The 21,651-nt window shown below is 30.6% G+C and overlaps 1 protein-coding gene and 2 pseudogenes across 2 annotated transcripts in view; 2 read left to right on the top strand and 1 right to left on the bottom strand.

Moving 5' to 3' along the window:
- Nucleotides 1-21,651, top strand: part of LOC149880876 (uncharacterized) — a 189,979-nt gene that overhangs the window by 28,581 nt on the left and 139,747 nt on the right. The gene's annotated exons all lie outside the window — the stretch shown is intronic.
- Nucleotides 2,818-4,436, bottom strand: LOC149880896 (uncharacterized; annotated as a pseudogene).
- LOC149880895 (uncharacterized) lies at nt 18,181-21,593 on the top strand (annotated as a pseudogene). Its single transcript, XR_016445370.1, has 3 exons — nt 18,181-18,793; nt 19,882-20,007; nt 20,181-21,593. The product of XR_016445370.1 is annotated as an uncharacterized LOC149880895 (transcript).

Raw genomic sequence — 21,651 nt, 5'->3', positions numbered from 1 at the left:
TATATAAAATGAATTAAAAAACTAAAATATAATAAAAACAGTTTTTTTAATTCATTTTATAAAAACAAATTATTTTATAAAATGACTTAAATAACTATTTATTTATAATATAATGATAATAATACATAAATATTAGTTTCCTTATGCTATTATTATCACAATCTTAATGGTATTCGTTTTAAAGTGAAATTTTGTATCAAATTTATTGTTTTAATGTTTTATATATGTATATATATATATATATATATATATATATATATATATATATATATATATATATATATATATATATTAATATATTTATCTTAATATATATATATATATGCTTTAGAAAGCTTTAATGATTAATTTTAAATTAAAGGATTTTTAAAAATTATCATAGAAGCATACGGACTTTCATTTATCGGGTATTGACTACTTTTATACCGTTTGGATTAAAATATATGTGGCATTTAAGATGTATAACATGTAGTATTTTCCACCTATATCCCATGTAGGATTTACCATATAAAACCCGTGTGGGATTTACCATATAAAACCCATGTGGGATTTACCATACGAAATCCACATGGGACAAAATAATAATCCCCACATGGGTTACACATGGAAAAATCCACGCGTATCCCATGTGCGCTTTTTCACTGGGTTAGGCTCTAGTTCAACTGATTCATGCTGTTTTGAAGTTGAAGCTCCGTCTTGTTGTAAAACGTTTGATTTTAAATCGGTGCCACGTTTAGTTTTTAAATGGATTAATAACCCTTTAGTTGATCTTTGATTAATTTTTAAAATAGCCGAACATAACATGCACTTCGCATTTTCTTCATTATCACTTTTTTTAAAATAATTCCATATAGTTTTAATTTGCGACATGCTTAGTACTTTTGTTTTAAAATCTTGATGTAAATAATTTTTAAAGACTTTTTAAAAAGTAGTTTTTAAAAGTATATTTTTTACAATTATACACGCACGTTTTCAATTTCACGTTTTCAACATACTCATTAACAAAAATTTGAACATACTCATTAGCGAAAATTTCAACATAATCATTAACTAAACAAAAAAAAATTTGAACGAGTTCGACTAATGTTTTGCTAAATAATTGCTTATTTTTGAATGATTTTTTTATATTTATAGCTAAGAAAAATATTTTAATAGCTGAAGATAAATTTTTAAATTGATTTGTTTCACAAATACAATAAACACTTTTAATTTGATATCTTTTTTGTCTTTTTTGTTTAAAAGAATTGACCTTTTTTGTTTAAAAGCAATTGTTTCAAAATCCCGCAAATCCCGCGGATCCCGCAGTAGTTTTTGCGGGATCTTGCATGCGCTAAATTAATGCGGGATCCCGCAATGCGGGATTGCAATCCCTATTTTCGTAAACGAAAGTTTAACTAAAAACTTTATTAACAAAGCAATACATTAACATCATTTAAACGTAAACGAAAGTTTAAAAACTTTGTTAACAAAGCAATGCAATAGCATCATTTTCATAAGGCACATCTAACGAAGTTAAAAAAGATTTTGTCTACTGTAGGTAGGTTTTACTGTAACAAAATTTTAACTTTAAGTTCATCAGACATAAATTATATATTTGTATATAAACTCGTATGAAGAGTGTGCAATAATTGTTTAAATAAAATACTTCAAATTCTATTTTTTAACCTTCTAAATACGATATTGTTGTGCTAACTTTAAATATTCTGCAAAACTAATTAATTTATTGTTTAAAAATTTGTTTCTCCTAAAAATATCCAACTTCTTCATAAACTTTCAAAAATATTTTTTGAAAATTATTAAAAAAGTTATTATAAAAACAATTTTATGAAAAAACCAGTTTTTCATCTGTCGGATGTAAACATTTTTGATCTTAAACATTCGAATTAATTTCCACTTAACTAAAAAAAGAATTTTTGATTTTAGTCATCATTTTGATTGTTTCAACATCATAGTTATTCTCAATCATAAAATTATGCCTATAAAAGCTACAATTTAATGGAATTATTTCAATAAAGTTACTGTGTCAGGTGTTAAGTGTGGGGAATGTAAAAAGTGTCAAATCCAAATCAAGTTATTTGATGGATCTTGAAAATTATAAACGATGCTGAAGAAGCCCTCGACCCCCCAGCATTAACTCCATTCAGAACACCTCCCAAGAATCCTATACCCAAAGCAGTTTTTTCAAAAAAGCAAAAAAAGTTATCGTTCAAAACAAAAAACTATTCATCAACGCAATTATGCTCTTCTTCTTTACCTTCAACACCAACATCTTCAGGAATCAAAAGAAAAACAATGGAAACTCCGGAAGAATTATTCGAAAGTGACACTCAACAAATATTGATATAAAAATGTTTTACTTTTTATTGTGAAAATTTAAATTTATCGTAAAATATAATAGTCTAAATAAAACTAATTTCTCGTCAAAATCAAAAATGTGTGCGTTAATTAGTACAATATAACAGTAAATTACTTTTATATTGTACTAATTAACGCTCGTAAAACTCAGAAATTTCTTTTTTAACCGTTTGTTTCATTTTTAACCGTTTCATTTCGGAAAAAGTTTGTTTCGTTTTTAACCGTTTCATTTTGGAAAAAGTTTAACCTTATTTCGTTTCGTACCGGTTTTTTCGAAACAAGAGCTTATTGTCAATTAGTCCCGTATTTATCACGAAACAAGAAACTTGTATTTATTTTTGTACCGCATTTTGCGAAAAAGATAAAAATTGTTTCGTTTCGTAACGGTTTTATTGAAACAATATTTTTCATCGTTTCGTTTCATTTCGTTTTGTACCGTTTTCAGACGCAGACCCTTACTTGCTACTCTTTGAATTGTTTTTATAGCTTTTTACGAAGTCCACTTTTATTATTTTTTTGTCTAAATTTTAGTTTATGTTTGGCGGTAACGTCTTTAGCCAAATAAAATGCTCGCACTCGTAAATAAAGTTTAATCATATTTTCTAAAAGGTTTTTACAAACATCATTATCAATATCAACTCCACATCCTGTCAAGATAGAGTTATAAAAGCTCACTACTTCTGTATCTTTCATTAGTTCCACAGCCATTTTGTTGATGTTAATTTTTTGCAAATGTTTAATAATTGTTTCATTTTGAAATTGAATTTCAGCTTTCACAAAAATTTGCTGGCATTCATTGTTAACAGCTGTAAGTCCACCACGACTTTGTGCCTCAATCAATTCCTGATCTTTAGAATCATTGCTAATAGTGTTATTTAATATTTTTATTGCATTTTAATTTTTATCGAATTTATAATTTGGGCTGTTTTTCGAGTTTTTCATAAACTTTTGGACAACATACCCAGTTAGATATAGCACGAATTTCATCATTCGTTATATTTTTTATTTGTTTTGCTTGATTGTTGGGCATTCTTTTGAAGTATGCAAGCACCTTGTAAGCCAGTTGTGTTGCTAAAAGAGTACTATTGGGTTTTCCTAATTCAGGAAAGTAAACATCTGCTTTGATTACTATTTTATTGTAAAAGCTGGAATAATATTTTCTGCATTGTTTGAATTTATCAAAACTTAATAAATCTTTTTTACATCTGCATAAAGTGCTTCCGTTAGTATGAGGTTATAACTCTTGAAACATTCTCGTCGATTTAAGTTGTAACAGTTATCTTCAGTTAGATTTTTTTGTGAATCCAGAACTAAATCACTTAGTATTGTGCTATTCATTGTATTTCTACTTGTATCAAAGATCTCTTTTAGTTGTAAATATTTACAGTTTTGGTGACGGGTAAGCCCCTATTTTGTTTTACAAATTTTCCAACAGTCATCGCACTTAAAACTCCCTTGTGTTGACTCCTATGAGAAATGAAATCTATAATCATGTACTAGCTACAAAGCCTATTTTTTTAATTAAATATATTTCTTGCGTAAATATTCTTACCTCTGCAACACCATTGCGTAAATATTCTTACCTCTGCACAAAATTTTCAATAATAAATTATTCATCTAAAAGACTTTCATCCTGAATATCTATCAATAAATCTGCAAAATCCTGTGTTAAAAACTCGTTACTTGACGCTATAGTATAAATGTTCTGCACACTCTTTGGTCACGTGATCAAAAAACTATTTACTTCAACATGCGCAGCCTAAGAATAGGAAATAACAAAAGACTTACACACCATAGTTATATTCTATTGACTATGCTTTTACATACAGGCCATGTCCGGATTGTATGACTTGAAACATAACGTCAAAAAATGAGGTATTCAATTTCGATTTTTTACAGGATTATCAAAGTTTAGTTCTTTTCTGGAAATTGCATTCAGAAAGAAATTTAGCAATTGGAGATGTTCACCACGAAAATGTACTATATATACACAGTTCACAAATAGAGATGTGCCGGGTACCCGGTTCGGACACGGGGACCCGGCAAATCGGCTGTTTTACCGGGTTCCCTTTATCGGCCATTTGTTGCAGTACCCGGCACCGGGTACCTTCTTTTTTATCTTAAATTGATTTTTCTTTTAGTTTCAAACAATAAACGTCAACCAATAAACTTCTTGATAGAATTGTAAGAGCGTTACGTAGTCGATAACCACAAAGTTCTATTAACTTAAAACAATCTCACTTAAAATATTTTTAAATATATTTTTGCAAAAAAATTTATACGGGTACAAAAACTGTAAAGCTAAATAAAATAATTTGAGAATACGAATAAAATGAATGGGGGTAAAAAATATTTAATAGCTTCTTTTTATTCTGTTAGAACACAAGTTTTTCTTCTTTCGAATGCTGATAGCGCTTTTCATTTGTAGCGCATTTCTAGCGTATTATTAAAAAAAATATCGTTTTATATAAAATAAATGAAAACGTATGATATCAAACGTACTTTCATTATCTTTATAGAAATTTTATTTGAAAGAAAAATTATGAATAAAAAAAGTATAGAGTGGAAGTTTTTTGATATAAGCACGACTCCTCATATGAGCAAGTGCAAACTATGTGATAGTTTAGTTACGAGGGAGGTAAATCTTTAAAGCCTTATGGAACTACGGCAATGGTAAAACATTTGCGTTTAAAGCACTCCAAAGAGTTTAAACTTGCGGGAAAAAAAAAAGTTCAATCATTTCCGTCTATTTCTGAAACCTCAGTTGCTTCTTCCACCAATACAGTATATAGAAACATACATGCTTTAAATAAATAAAAAACTATGGAATATAGATGTCCACAGATCTACTCGAATCCATAAATCACATTGGATATTCAGCCATTTTCTATTGTTGAAGATACGGGATTTAATGAACTGATTAAAGATGTTTACCCAAATTACAAATTACCATGTAGAACATATTTCAGCCAAAGCGTAATCCCTAGCATGTTTGATGAACTGTTTGAAGATATAAAAATAAAAATCTCCGCGGCAAACTATTTGTCTCTGACGACAGATATTTGGACAGCGGATACTGCGGAAATCGCAGTCTTAAGCATTACTGAACATTAGATAGATCCAACTAAATTTTCCCAAGAAACTACTGTTCTTCGAGTAATTCATTTTCCGGAAAATCACACAGGTGTTCATATAAAAGAGTATTTACAAAAAGGTTTAGAATCATTTGAAATCCCGTTAAGCAAAATTTATCTTATTGTTACCGATAATGCAAGCAATATGAAGGCTGCAGTAAAAAACAGTGGAACGACATCAATTCCATGCTTTATCCATACTTTGCAGCTATGTATTCATGACTCTATATTTAGCCAAAAAACCACCAAGGAAATTTTAACTTTATGCAGAGGAACAACGACCCATTTTAATCATTCACCAATAGCATGTGCAAAATTAAAATCAATTCAGCAGCAATTAAGTACTGAACCTCACCAAATGAAACAAGATGTTCCAACTCGCTGGAACAGTTCATTTGAAATGCTACAAATAACGTTTGAACAAAACGTTCGTTTGGCCACTTATGCAGCAGAGTTTGATGAAATTACACTTCCTACTAATTATCAATGGGGAATAGTCGAAAAACTTGTTTACATTCTTGCTCCATTTGAAAACTTAACAAAAAAAATGTGGTAGGAGGGACGAAACTTGCGCAATAATTATACCATCTGTTCTGGCATTAAAAGTTTTATTACAAAAAGCTACATCATGTGATAAATACGCTGGGATTATGACGATGATTGATGAACTAATAAAATCTGTTACTAAAAGACTTGATAAACTTTTGCTTAATAAAATGTTATGTGTATCAACATTTTTGGATCCACGATATAAATTACTTTATCAACATGCAGATGAAAATGTTATTATAGAGTGGGTTAAAGAAGCATGGAAAGAAATGCAAGGAGCGCAAAATGTTTTTGACTCTGACAATGTTCCAATAGTAAAAGCTCCAGCGTCTACCGGATTCATTAGCATTGATGATTGTTTTAAAGATGTATCTTTTATGAGAACTTTTATGAAAGCAGAGTGAAAAAATGTTCCGAGGCAGAAAGCGAACTAGTAGATATTGTAGTTGCTGACATAAATAAGAAGCAAACAATATTTAGGTCTGCAATTACTCAAGAAATAGAGAAATATTTATCTCTGCCTCTTTTAGAAAATACAAGTTGTCCGTTTTTGTGGTGGAGTAAATATGGAATGCAATTTAAAAAACTAAAACTGATGGCATTAAAATATCTTACAGCACCTCCATCATCAATAGAAAGTGAAAGGTTATTTAGTGCTGGTGGGGACATATACGAAGCAACAAGGAGCAGATTAAAAGCAGAATACCTAATGTTTGTTCATTACAATCTAAAGTTAATAAAACAATTAAAATAAGATACAGCAAATGAATGTTATTTAAGTTCTTTTTATTTGTTTAAATTTGTTTACTTTAATAACACTACAGCCGAGAAAGTCTACCCTTTTTTTGGAATTATTTGTCTCTCTTAATCTTTTACTTTCCCTAATAAAACTTTCAGTGGCGGAACTTCAAATTTTGCCCCCTTCCACAAAAATATTATTTAGGCCCGAACCACCAGGAGAGAAAGATAATTTTAAACTAAGTATAGTTCTAAAAAAACTGATGCACAACTTTTAAAAAAATTCAGGCCCCTGCAACTCAGGCCCCTTACCTTTACCGCCATATAACTTTTGGTTAGTTAGCGTAAAAAGCGTATTTTGTGTGAATAGTTCATCGCTAAAGATTTCACAAGTTTGTATTCCAAATTTTAAAAAAATGGACTCGGTGCCGGGTACCCGGAATTGGACCCGGTTTTTCAGCCGGGTACCCGGAATTGGTGACTCGGCATAAACAGGTTCCGACACATCACTATTCACAAATATAGGCTTTAGGTATAAAATGATGTGACCCCGGAAGTTTCAATGGATTTAGGTTACTGTTACCATATGTTTTAAGGGTGTAACTTTAAAAAAATCTAATGAGCAAAGGATCAAAAATCGATTAACAACAGAGTCAAGAAAAATCGATAAAAAACTCCGTCGGAGCCGAGAAAAAATCGGAGTCTTGATAAAACTTTTTTATAAATTAAAAAATTAAACTATCTAGTTGATAATTAAACATTGTTCTTATTTTTATTTTTCTTTAATTCTATATATTTCGATTTATAACTCATAATAAATTTTTAAAAAATTTACATTTTTATATTTCTTAGTACTTAAATATTTTTCTTATCAGAATCTTTTAACGAACAAGTTTTATTTAATAAGTGGCTTCCTAACTGACATCGGTTAGGAAGAAGGCGTGAACTTTAGTTAAATGCCCTTCCGCGGTGCTCTGTCATAAAGAATTCTTGGGGTACCTATCGCAAAAACTAAAAAAAAAAAGTATTTATTCTGAAGATCTTTTAATATATTATTTTAAAATGAAAACATTTATCATTTCATCAGAAAGCGAACTACGAAACTTTGTGACAAATCTGGAAGACGAGGAGGAGGGATTAAATAGAGATTAAAATTGATCCATGCAAATTTTCATCTACTGATAGATTTCTAAACTCCGAATTTGTATTTTTATTGTATCAAACATTTTTCTTATGTCGTTTATATTTCTAGCATCCTGAATTTTTTCGAGCGATAATAGTTTTTTCATTTGAATGGAAATAACTAATTGCTTATTGAAGAATCTATTTTTTAACATATTAAAAGCTTCATATAGTTTTTCTTAGATAAAGTTAGTCCTGAAACGGCAGTTAAGGCGTTACCTTTTACTAAATTTCTATGATGTCATTTTTTGTATATCAGATAATTCCATACTCTTATTTATAGTGCAATCAAAACTTTCATAAAAGGTTTGCCAATTTTCCTGTATACCGTTATGACTCTAATTTTAGAGTTGGAAGCTGAATTTTCTTGCTAATAATCTTATTTGAACTTATATCTTGCACATTATTTTTATTAATAAAATCTTCTATTCCTAAAATGGATCGCTCATAAAAGATGGTAAACTCCACACTCGTAATTTCTTCTTTCTGTAAATCCTAATCCGCTTCAATCAAAGATGGTACATCAAAATCAAACTGTGTAATTTTTAAATACTTATCGATGGCTGTATTTTTAAGACTCGTCAACTCAATTCAAGAAATCCCCGTGCAAACTACTGACCGTAAGGCTACTAATTTGCTTAGAAGATCCTGAATGAATGGATGGCACTTGTTTGTGCTCTACGTTTATTAGCAAGATTAGACATAATGAGATTAAGAAAGGATTGTAAATAATTATATTATATATAAATGTAATGGAGGTTTAGTTACAACTATATGGCCTTTCAAATTGAGAGCTCAATCAATGTCTTTTTAAAACCTTGTATCAACAAAATTGACAAATTTGTATCAACAAAATTGACAAAATCAACAAATTGAGAGCTCAATCAATGTCTTTTTAAAACCTTGTATCAACAAAATGAGCAGTCGAACTGAACCCTGTTGGTAAAAATATTTATAAATGTTAATAGTGCCTTTAACCTCTACTCTATATTTACTTAAAGACTTATAGTTTTCTTACACATACTTAGATGAATGATTTAAACAAACTCCTTGTCTCCTTAACACCTTTTTAGGTGGCGCTATGGTTAAAAAAACAATTTCTGCATTTTAAAGATAAATGTTTTAAAAATAACTTTAAATGAAAAAAATAATTATTTTTACTAACAAATACACTCCAAAAAACTATAAATTTTGTTTTGTTTTGCTGAGCCAGCAAAAAAAAAGTAAAATATAAACACAATTTTAAAACTGTATAACTCCTAGAAATACATCCAATGAACTTAAAAATTTTAGGATATCTTTATGATTCTTACACAAAAAGACTGTAGCAGAATTTTTTTATAAAAATTTTTATATAAAAAATTGCGGATAAAAGCAATCGAAGCAAAATAAAAATCCAATTTTTATTTAAGATAATTATTTCAAACTTAAAATAATACCATTAATTTTGTTTAATTCTGCTACAGTCCCTTAAGTAATTGTTAAGGAGCACTCCCTAAAAATTTCAAGTTAATTACTTTTATACTTTTTAAGAAAACCCATTTTGAGTTTATAGAAAAAAAACAATAATGTAAAAAAACACATTTAAAAAATATATAAAAATATTTTCTAATATTTTCTTGGAGAGTAAGATTTTCCACCTTCAACATCCTTTTCCTTATCAATAAATCCCTTTTTGACACCTTTTAGCATTTCTCTGTTCTTTTTAAAAGCTTCAGAAGATTTTCTTTTAAAATGACGTTGGCGGTGGCTGTCTATTTTACATGAACTATAATTACCATAACATCCAAATTTTAGATTTAAAATCTTAAAAACTTTTGAAAAACCAGACATTCCATCATTGAAATGAATAACAGCTGATGCCACAGCTGTATCTAAAATTTCTTTACAAACAAATACATCATTAGGGCACCTTTTCCAAATTATTTGGTTAAATGCTTTGTTCGAATTTTGGGTAGAACCATGTCGACATCGTTTTAACAAATTTTCAGAACATAAATCTATAAAAATCGGTTTTATTGCATTATGAAGTGTTATTGGTATGTTTACAGAAGATATATAGTGAGATTTATTTTCATCCCAAAATGTACACCAACTGTTATTTATTCAAGGACAAAATTGATGACGAATGTTATTATCTGTTATATTTGTTCAATGCCATAACACTGCAAGTACAGATTTCTTCATATTGTAAAGTGCCTTTACTTTGTCACCATTCCAACAGTCAGAAGTATTTTTTCTAATGGCCATTCCAAAGTAATTTTGCATTTTATTAATTATTTTGTCTGTTAGTCTTCCTTTCCCAGATATCATTTTCATGTCCGATAATGGTTTTTGTTTCATATCTGTTCGAAACTGGCGAAGACGTACTCCAAGACGTTTTTGAACATGGGCAACACATTCTAACTTTTGAGGTAATAAATTTTCTCCATATGGTTTGGATTCAAGAACTATTTTAAGAGACTCAATATCTTCGTCCCCAATGTAGTGAGCATATCCTAACTTATATTTTTTCTGCCTTGCACAAAAAGAACAGAACTTAGTGTATACATAATAGTCTATCACTTTTTTGTTAACAGGAGAAGCCCCTGTAATTACACCATTAAGCGAAGAATGTCCTCTTTTCTGCCAAGACCCATCTATTGCAATGTCAGTGTCTAAAATATCATTATTGTTTGCAGTACTATTTATCGATTTTCGAACGTTATTGACAGCCTGCTTCATACTCAAGTCAGCAGCAGATATGTAGACCATCCCCGCCGGCCGCTATACTATGAGATCTGATAGTGGAAGCGGCCGGCGGGGATGGTCGGATGGGTGGTCGGTGAGTAATTTGTAAATGTTTCGTAATATAAGCTGACAAGAAATAAACCGGTTTTGAACCAATAGGAAAAAGGATTATTATAATCCAGTATATAAAAGTATAAATAAGAAAAAGAAAAGAGAATTCCGTGGAAATCAACATGTTAATGTACCATGATGAACATGTGTCTACCTATGACCGTGACATCATATAGAGATATAAATGAAAAACTTCACGATATCTACATATCTGCTGCTGACTTGAGTATGAAGCATTCGTCATCAATTTTGTCCTTGAATAAACAACATTGAACCCTAAAGAAGCTAACGAAACATTTACAAATTACTCACCGACCACCCATCCGACCATCCCCGCCGGCCGCTATACTATGAGATCTCATAGTGGAAGCGGCCGGCGGGGATGGTCGGATGGGTGGTCGGTGAGTAACTTGTAAATGTTTCGTAATATAAGCTGACAAGAAATAAACCGGTTTTGAACCAATAGGAAAAAGGATTATTATAATCCAGTATATAAAAGTAAATTCATACTAAATTCATTTCATTTAAAACAAAGTTAACAAACAGAAAGCAGCTAGAAACTCTACCAGTTTGTATAAAATGGTTAACACAAAATTAGTAAAACGAAAAGCCGAAATACCAACTGAAGTGATACGCGCAAGAGAAAAGAAGATAAAACTATTAAAACAACAACTGGAAAGTTGCAACAATCAAATGGAGGCTCATGAAATTCTCATGGAACTAAGCTACACAACATTGAACCCTAAAGAAGCTAACGATTATGCCAAACAGGCAAGTGAACTAAAGCCGATGGTTTCTGATGAACTAGGCATAACAGAGAGTCAACTAGAACAATTACTGGCAGATGATATGCACCAATGCGGCAGCAAGGACGCACATAATCAACCAGTAAAAAAGCAATCTAAAATAATTGAAATTTCCGATGATGAAGAGATACCGCAACATCAAGAAATCGAACCAGAATATGAACATGTAAATGAAAACGATACGTCTAAATCAAACGAACTACAAAAAATTATGGACACACCGCTAATGGAACTCGATAAAACAGTAAGTGTTATTAATATTACATTTAATTAATTCAATATACCAAAGAACAAAATAAATACTTTGTATAGGAATTATTTATATTTAATTCAGATCTGTCAAGGGGATTCGATATTTTACATGTCATCACCACGGGAAAACCTAACGAATCGATTTGGTTTGATCACACCACCTCGACAGTGTGCTGCGTACCAATCAGACAAAAGAGCCATCAAAAATGCGAGTACGCTGACGGAAGATCGTCAAGGTTTGATGGGAAAGAGCACACTCATGTCTTGGTTGGGGTACAAGTTTTCACACCCAAAGACAGATCGTTTGACAACATGTCGCTTACCATCCGACGTCGATTTTTCAAATCAAGAAGATTTGGATGTCTAGGATGCAATGACATCAACAACCGAAGGTACGGATCTAATTGTACCAGCTGTAACACCACAATTGAAATTAAGCACGTTAATGACAGTAATTACTTCGCTAACGTGCTTAAATATTTTGATAAAATTGTTTAAACACATAAATAACAATTGTATAATAGAATGCAATGTAAATAGCACTAACACAATAAGAACTGAAAGAAAGTCAAAGAAAAGTCAAACTAGAGAACTATTCATAGACTACCTAGTCACAAACAAAATTATGAATAGTCGACAGTATGACTTAAAATTAAAGGAATGTCAGAACCTAAGACTCCTAGAACGAATGATGACAGGAGACTTAGAATCAACCAAAAAAACTATATTCCGACAAAATTATTTACAATATGGAGATAGTAATGTAATATTAACAAGAATAGTTGAATGCACTGATAGAAGCAGACTTGGCGCGGTCATATATATTTTGCGCAACATAGCACAACAAAACATGTTAACTGTAAATAGATTAACTACTTTATTAGCACGTTTTTTATTTAATGAAAATTTCAAAAAAAAAGGATTGATCTTATGCGGGACATCAGATGGTGGAAAATCTTTTTTCGCTAACCTATTATATGGGGGATTCCTTCCTCATGAAATAGGTTACTGGAATTGTCCGATGAGCGCAAACCCATCGCCTTTCCTTCTACAATCATTAGTTAATTGTATAGTTTACAGATGCGATGAATTTATATTCGAGCATGCTGGCGTTGTACAATTAATGAAACAATTGTTAGAAGGAGCGCCCACCTTAACAACGGACATAAAATATAAAGATCCACTACCTGTCGACCCGCATCCTGTAATGATAACGATGAACAGCGATAACAAAGAGGATATACTTAAATGGCATGCAAATGAGTATAAAGCCTTTGAAAATCGCTGCGTCATACTCTTCTTAGGGAAACCATTGTTCGATTGGATTAAAGAGGAGGAGTTATCAGAATACGCAAAGCTCAATCCTGAACTTTTATTTATTTTATCAAAAGCAAGAAAAGAAAACATTAGCATAGAACATAATGTATTTGATAAACATATAAACGAAATACAATTTTAAACTTTAAAACGTTTATTCATTGGCTCTTCACTTTCCTCATCATCATTAACAACTCCAATAAACATAGTAGTAAAAGCAGGTAAAAATACTTTCTGATAACAATTCAAAAATGTTAACTGAGGATTACCCTTAACAAAAGGTGTAGGCATAGTAGTGGTAATAAACGTAGAATCTGAACAAAACTTGCATTGTACTTGTTTCGCTCTAGTGTAATTCGGATCAGGAGGATTTAACTTCATTCGATCAAACACCCATTCACGTTTATACACTTGCACAGTATGTGTTAATCTAATACGACCCCTAACAGTAGTAGGCAAAATTTCACCTTCACTATAGGCAGGATCAACACAAAACATTAACATCTTGCAATTTTTGTTACCAGAAAATGGCATAACATTAGGTAAATTATTCCAATAAGTATTAGAAGTACTTTCAACAAATGTATCACCAGCAATACAATCATAATTCTGCCTATTTTTCCATAATACAGCACTTCTATCAAATTCCGAATATGGTTGCAAAAACGTATCAAAACATTGCTCATTACCAAATGGCTCTTTAGAATCAGTACAATAAGGTGTAATAGCAGCAAAAACACAATCCAAATTACCAGCAGCATACTCTTTTTCACCAGTATCCTGCCAATAACATCTATGCAAACCAACAGGATATTGAATATCTTTACGTTTATCATCGTTAACACTAATAATACTACGAGCTAACAAATTCTTTAAACCATGATGGGGCATTTCAATATGACCAAATCTATAATCAACAGGATAAGTATTTAAAACATTCCAACTTTGATCAAAAAAACCTTCTTTCTTCTGAACAGCCAACGTCTGATCAGACTGAAGAAATTGTCCACAAGAATTACCTTGAGTATTAACAAATTTAAATTTACGCACAGAATTAGGATCATTAAATAACAATTTAATAGGTTTCCTCAATCCAATGTCATTAATCCATTCAGAATAATAAATAACCTTCTCAGCAACATTGTTCCTTTCTTTAAAACGCGGGTCTTTAGTACTAATAACATTCGAAAATCTAGTATTTACAGGTTTACCATCTTTATCATCAAAAAATATTGAATCCTCATATAATTTTAGAGTAGGCAATACAGAGGGTTTCTTATCATTACTCTTTAATTTCATATCTTGAATTTTCTTCCAATCAGCAACATCAAACAATGGATATATATTATCAGTAATCATTTGATCACCTTCAACATCAAAAAAACGAATACCAATATTTGACATCTCCAAAGGAACAACAGTATTTTGAGAGGTTTTCAATTGATTCTCAACACGAACATCCAAAACTTCACAAGACACCTTTTTATCAACATAAAATATACCATCAGCAACAGGAAAATATTGATCAATATCTGCCCATAAATTAGGATAAGACACAGGAAAATAATATATATCATTAACAGAACCAGAAGTTACACTACAATAAAAATATAAACTCTTCTCAATAGTAAATTCGTCATAATAACCATGAGAAGGATCAAATCCTCTTTCTATAACGAAATCTGGTGACGCGGATGGCTCCCGATTCGGTGGTTGCTCCGCCATTAGTTGAATGAAAACCTCGATGAGACCAACCTTTTCTTCCGCTTGGATGAACGAAGTTTCTTCTTATTCTCTGAAAATACCTTCTTTCTATCTTCAAAACCATTTGAAAAGACATCAAAAACATCAGCTGTTGAATTTATAGGTAAATTATACCCATCATGCCTTTTAACACCCATATTAGGTAAATGATTAACAAACATAGGAATCTCCTTATGTGACATCAATTCATACCGACCAACCTTTTTAGAAACACTACCCCCTTTTAATAAAGGCATGTCATTCGGCTGAAACAAAGATTCATACTTAACTCTTTTTAATCTCATATAATCTGGTATATCAGTTGTAGGCACCGGTTGATAATCTGAATGAAAATTCCATAAATTACTACCATTAGAACTTCGAGAAATATTAGATGAAGCAGAACTATTAGAACTAATAGAACTCAAACTTGAAGAAGAACCACTCCAATCAGAATCACCATACAACATATCTTCCAAAACATTAGTAGGTCTACGTTTACCAAGTTCCTTTAAAGCAATACGCTCATAAGAACCAATTTCATTTTTAGGTAACAATAAATCTTTTAAAATACGCCTACCATAACTAATAGAAGGTAATTTAACATTAGAAGCAAAATTTTTAATAGTATTTCCAACATTTAATACAGTTTTAGGATTAAAAGCACCAGTTAAACCAGTAACAACACTTTCAGCAATACGAGCAGAAAAAGGATCTTTAAAATTTCTTTCATTTACTCCAAATATCTGATTGTCCCATCCAGGAGCAACCTTCAAAACTTTATTCGGATTAACCTTTTTATTACTAAACTGCGGACCATTGGGATTAAACCCTGGTGGAATTTGAAAATAAAAATCGTCCCCCATGTGAAAATTGAATCGTCGTATGGCAACCACATATAGTCCAGCAATCACAAGCATATAAATTATGATCAATACATTCATCATATAAAATATGACAAGCACTTTTACCACACCAATCACAACCAACTGATAATACAGCAACCATCAACAACAAGTAAAACATAGCAAAAGGATTAAAACAACCAAAAACCTACTTTTATACCCTCCACGACACAAACCTTATAATACGAAACATTTACAAATTACAAACCGACCACCCACCCATAATACTATGAGATATATAGCGCCTAATATATATTTTTATATTTTAATCACCGACCGACCATCCATATCTTATACTATGAGATATATAGCAATTATCTATATATATTTTTCTAATATATTCACCGACCGACCATCCACGCACGATCGTGCGTGGATGGTCGGTTCATTTCCCATCTAAACAAAACATTCAAGTAATATACTCCTAATCATATACAGAGTCTGAAAGTAAATTCATTAACAACCAATTAGAAATCTAACATTAAGATTGATTAAATTCTGCTTGCTTGCTCTTTCAAATTATGACTCTCAAGTAGAAAATATAAAGGTACAAGCACACTATCAGGTTTTTAAGTTGGAAGAGCAGTTAGGTATAGTAAATTTAATATAGTTGAATAAAAAGACAGGAAATCGCCGTTTCTAGGGGCGTTACTATAGAAGCTGAAAAAACTATACCTTAAAAAAAAAGGATATTACTCATAATATTGAGTTTGAATTTATATAAAAATATATATTTTCTGAATCTAGAATAATTTTCAAAGAAGAAAACAATTTTTTTTTTTTTGATTTTTTAATGTTATTTAACCATAGAACAAGTACTTGTTTTATTTTAAATTAATGAATTAAACAAAGCTTTATAAATTTTATATATATATATATATATATATATATATATATATATATATATATATATATATATATATATGTATAAATATATATATATATGTGTATATAAAGCAAAATAAAGATTTATACCATCTTGATGAAAAATTACTGAAAGCTGTTTCCATGAATTTACTTTCATATTTATATCTTTGTAGCCTTTTTCACTTGTGTTTCAGAGACACCGAAATTTGCGAACAGCCTCAATAAAGCTTTCTTTATCAAATCCAACTCCAATTTGATCTTCATTTGGTTCATTCTCATTATATTTTATCAATTCTATATCAGAATTACCCATCTTTATTTTTATTATTTTTCATTTAAGTAACGTGATTGGTTTGTTTTGAAACGATAAATAGTCGAGGAGCGAAAAGTCAATAAACTTTCAACTATTTGCGCAGCGGGTTTTTTCGCAGCGAAATAGTTTTCCCTGTATTGATTCATCTCTGCATGTGGAGCAGCGAAAAATATTGCGCGGCGCGACATTTTTCGACTATTGGAAATCCGCCTTTAATGTTGAGGGACTTCCATTGTTTAAGTCTTCAAGTTGCCAATTATGAGCAATATTATTCCAGTTTTCTACTAGTAATATATTCATTTGCTCATTGTCTTGTGGTGTCAGTAAGCCCAATTCTTTGAATATTTTTTTGTATGATTTTTTGAATGACTAATAAAGACTTGCTACCATTGGTATAATCTTCAATAAAAAAATTATTTGCTTCCAATAGTTCTCTTCTCTGTGATGCTCCAGCCAGAGCTTTTATGAAGTCAATTGTGCTTCACTCGGGATTCAACTCATGCGAGCAATGTGAAACTGTTGGTACATATGTCAATTGACGTGTAGTATTTCTTTCAGAAGAAAATATGGTTAAGAGAGATAAATTGGTTTTTAGTAACTTCGGCTATTCCAATCATCAAAGAGATCAAACACCTTTAGTAGAGGCTGGAATTTCATGCATCAAAGCATTTCTTTTAGGCTATATGCACTTAGTTTGTCTCGGTGTTGTGAGGAGATTAATTGGATTTTTGATAAGTGGAAAAAAAGGACGTATTTCTATGCAGCAAAGGACTCACTTATCGAACCTGCATGGTGCTTTAAATGGGTGTTTGCCAACTGAATTTGCGAGGCAACCAAGGGAAGTAAATGATGTTGACAGATAAGAAGCTACAGAGTTTTGCTTCTTTTTGTTGTACGCCGGATCTGTACTTTTAAAAAGAGTTTTGTCAAATGAACTGTATAAACATTTTCTCTCACTAAGCATTGCAATTTCCATGTTACTTACAGATAACATTGATATACCACTGATCAACATATATTGCGTTATATTACAACATATTGCAATATTATTGCGTTTTCAATTAAAATTGCTACAAATTGCTCAACAAATTGACAACTAAAAATGCAACAAAATTTTACAAATGCAATGTGTTTTTAAATGTAATTTAAATGCACTTAAATAAAAATAATTACGATGCTTTTCTAATTACCCTTGTCATTTTTTTGTTTTACATACGTTTAATGTGTTAATAAGCAGTAACAAGGTTGTTGTTAAAATATTACAATATTATTGCAATATTATTGCAACTGTATAATATGGATTTATTGCAAGTTAATGTGGAATTATTTTTATCGGTTTTAACGACTTTGAATGATTTTAATGTTCAAAGTGGCGTTTTGTACATGCGCGGAACGAACCTGTCTGGTTGGAAAATTTGTTAAAATTTTATTTGCGCAATGAAACGAAACTTTTTTAATAGAAAGTACGAAAGAAGAATTTTACACTCTGCAGCTGAGTCTACGTCTTCTGAAGAGGACATCATTAAAATTAGTTCTCAGTCCGACGGTAGCGATACGGATGATAATGTTAACAATGGTAGATTTACCCACGAAACAGAAGAAATTGTAGTATCTGAGCCTGAGGAAGAATCAAAAGCTTCCATGTTTCAGTTTTTTAGTTGTAATCCATTTGAAAATTCTTTATTTGATCCACTTACCAACAAAACGTTTATGTTTTTAACCTTATTGTATTTAATGATTAGCAATTCATTGACTGAAATCGCATTTGATCGTTTTTTGAAGACTTTGCTGGTATGTAAAATGTAGCCTACATTGTGCGATGTACTTGTAAATGAATATTGCCAAGCTAATGAAATTACCAACCAACTTGGCCCTTGATTAAAATATTTTAAAACTCAGACATCTTCAAGTTTAGTGACTTTTATTCCAAAAATTTTCTGTAATAGGTAAGCTACTGTTCAAGCTTAGAGACTTAATAAAATTAAAATTAAATAAAAATATTTTGTATATTTATTTATTGAATGGCCTGAAAAGTGGGTTATTTTAGTGTTCTCAGGCCCTAAAAGTTATTTTTTTGCGTATTAAATTTTATTTTTTTTTTAGTTTTTTGGCATAATTTTAAAAAATTACAAAAACAAAATGTATTTATTGTCTTGGGCAGACAAATGCCACTGAAAACCTGAACCAGGGTGCATTCCATATATATATATTTTTTTTCACAGAATATATATCAACAACGCCAAAATTTATTTAATTTTTACCAATACACCAAAAAAAAAAAAATTTATAAGGTAATAACAATTTTGTACACCAAAAATAAAATGACATCAATTAATAATTACATAAATTAACAACATCAAATAAATAAAAAATTTTGTAAAAATACATAAATTTATTTAAAGTCGCTTAACATGGTAGGTTGCTATATTTGAAGATTTATAAAAAGTCTTAAAGTTAACATTCTCTCTTCCTAATTATTGCAATGGTTCCATGAAAGGATTTAGTCAATTTATTTGCTTAGGCTGCATGGGCTGCAGCACGCACAGCCTAGTCATGGCTTTATTCTAAAACTCTCCATTTACATTAAAAATGGATACAGCCAGTCTATTCAGACTAGTCTTTGAGCCTGTCATATCAAGTAATGCACTGCAAAAAATGCTGCTCTGGCAGTTTAGCTCTGGCTACCATCAGAAATGGTGCACATTGCCAATAATTTGTAAAAAAAGTCTGAGAAAATTGGCATAAGTAGAGAGTCTTTTAATTAGGAACATTCTACATTACTGTCTAGTCTTATTTTCATTTCAACTAAGGTTGGGGCCTGGGTTGGTTGGTAAAACTTCAATAGCTATAATTTTAAAGTTTTAATTTTTTTTTTATAGATTTTCCAGTGTGTAGAAGACGTACCTTCATCTCTTAAAATGATTCGTAGATTTGTTAAAAAAAATGTATTCTCCCATACTGAACCAACCCATACATACTATTGTCATGATTGCTGCACAGCTTTAGTTGACACATGTAAACTAAATCTTCATTGTTCATCACATTACTTATAGTGGTAGAATTCTTTCACTGTTCCAGCTGTGGAACAGTGAAAGAATTCTAACACTATAAGTAATGATAATAAACAACAAACAAACAACAATTAGGCATAATTACTATATTACTAACTATTTTTTAGGAGTGCATTAATGAAAAACTGTTTGAAATACCCCTTGAAATTAACAATGTCCAAGTTGTTATTCATATTGTTGGTCTGGTTTTCGATTTACCTGCAGTGGCCTCAATTATCAATCACAAGCAATATAATGGTGAATTTGGATGTCATTATTGTGAACATCCTGGTAGAACAATTGAAAGAAAACATGGTTCAGCAAGAATTTATTCACATTCAGATACAAAATATAATCTTAAAACATCTGAAATGTATGCCAAATATGCTAGATTAGCTGAAAAATCAAAAGTATCTGTATTTGGAATTAAAGGCTTGAATATCTTTAGTGAAATGTCATTTGTTAAAGTGCCAGATATGATACTTATTGATGTGTTACATCTGTTTTACGAAAATTGCTCAAAAAAACTTTTAATTTGTTTATTTTCTGTTATCAATAAACATGAAGCATTTTTTATTGGTAGTGCTGCAAAATTAAATGCTCTGGAAATCTTACTTGCTGATCAAAAAATGCCACATAATATGCCTAAGCCACCAACTATTAAATCATTTATACATTGGAAAGGCCATGACTTTAAAAACTTTATTTTATACTTAGCAGTTCCATATTTTCTGCCATATTTGAATCCTGACTGCATGATGATGATCTATTCTCTAGTAATTGACATGCGCTTGTCAAGCAGTGAAATATGTTTAGATAAAGTATCAGTTATTAGCCAGCTGTTTAATTTTTATCAAAAATCATTGTCTGAGTTGCTTCCTTTATATATGAATACTATCAATGTTCATCTACTAGGTCATGTTAGCGATATTATTAAAATGCATGGAAGTGTGACAAATTACTCAATGTTTTGTTTTGAAGCTCGGCTTAGTAATTATAAAAAAATGATGAAAGGAACACATGGTCACCCACAGCAGATTGTGCAAAAATTTCTTGACTTCAAAACAGCTTCTTGTTTTTTGCAAACAACAGATCATCCTAAAAAATCTGAAATTTGTCAAGCATTAAATATTGGCATTAGTGAACAGGAAGAATTGCAATTGCTAAATCCTGGCAAATTGTTAAAACATGGTACTGTTTATCATTCAAAAACTTATGGCAAACATAACAGCTACACTTGTCAATTTGGACATAATAAGTTTGGTATCATATTGGATTTTCGTTTAGTTGACAATGTTATACATGTTCAGTTACAACTATTAAATGTGGAATGCAAGTTAGTATCTACTTTTGGTGATATGATTGGAAATATGAAAGTTAACATTGATGATGACTTATTTTTTATTGTTGAACAAACACAAAATATTGTTGTTATTCCAGCTGACAATCTAGTTTGCAAATGCATATCAATTTAAAGTAAACTACTCACAAAAGAAGTAATAATTTTAATACCATTGAAAGAACTTTTTGAATATGCTTAGGGTGGCTAAATGTAAATTTTGTGATAAATAAACAAATAAACCATGCATGTGTGTTTTT

This window comes from Hydra viridissima, unplaced genomic scaffold (assembly GCF_058129835.1).
Source record: "Hydra viridissima isolate aposymbiotic clone 2 unplaced genomic scaffold, HvirCarnegie_v1 scaffold_12, whole genome shotgun sequence".
NCBI classification, from domain to species: Eukaryota; Metazoa; Cnidaria; class Hydrozoa; order Anthoathecata; family Hydridae; genus Hydra; species Hydra viridissima.
This window is presented reverse-complemented; position numbering and strand designations above follow the sequence as displayed.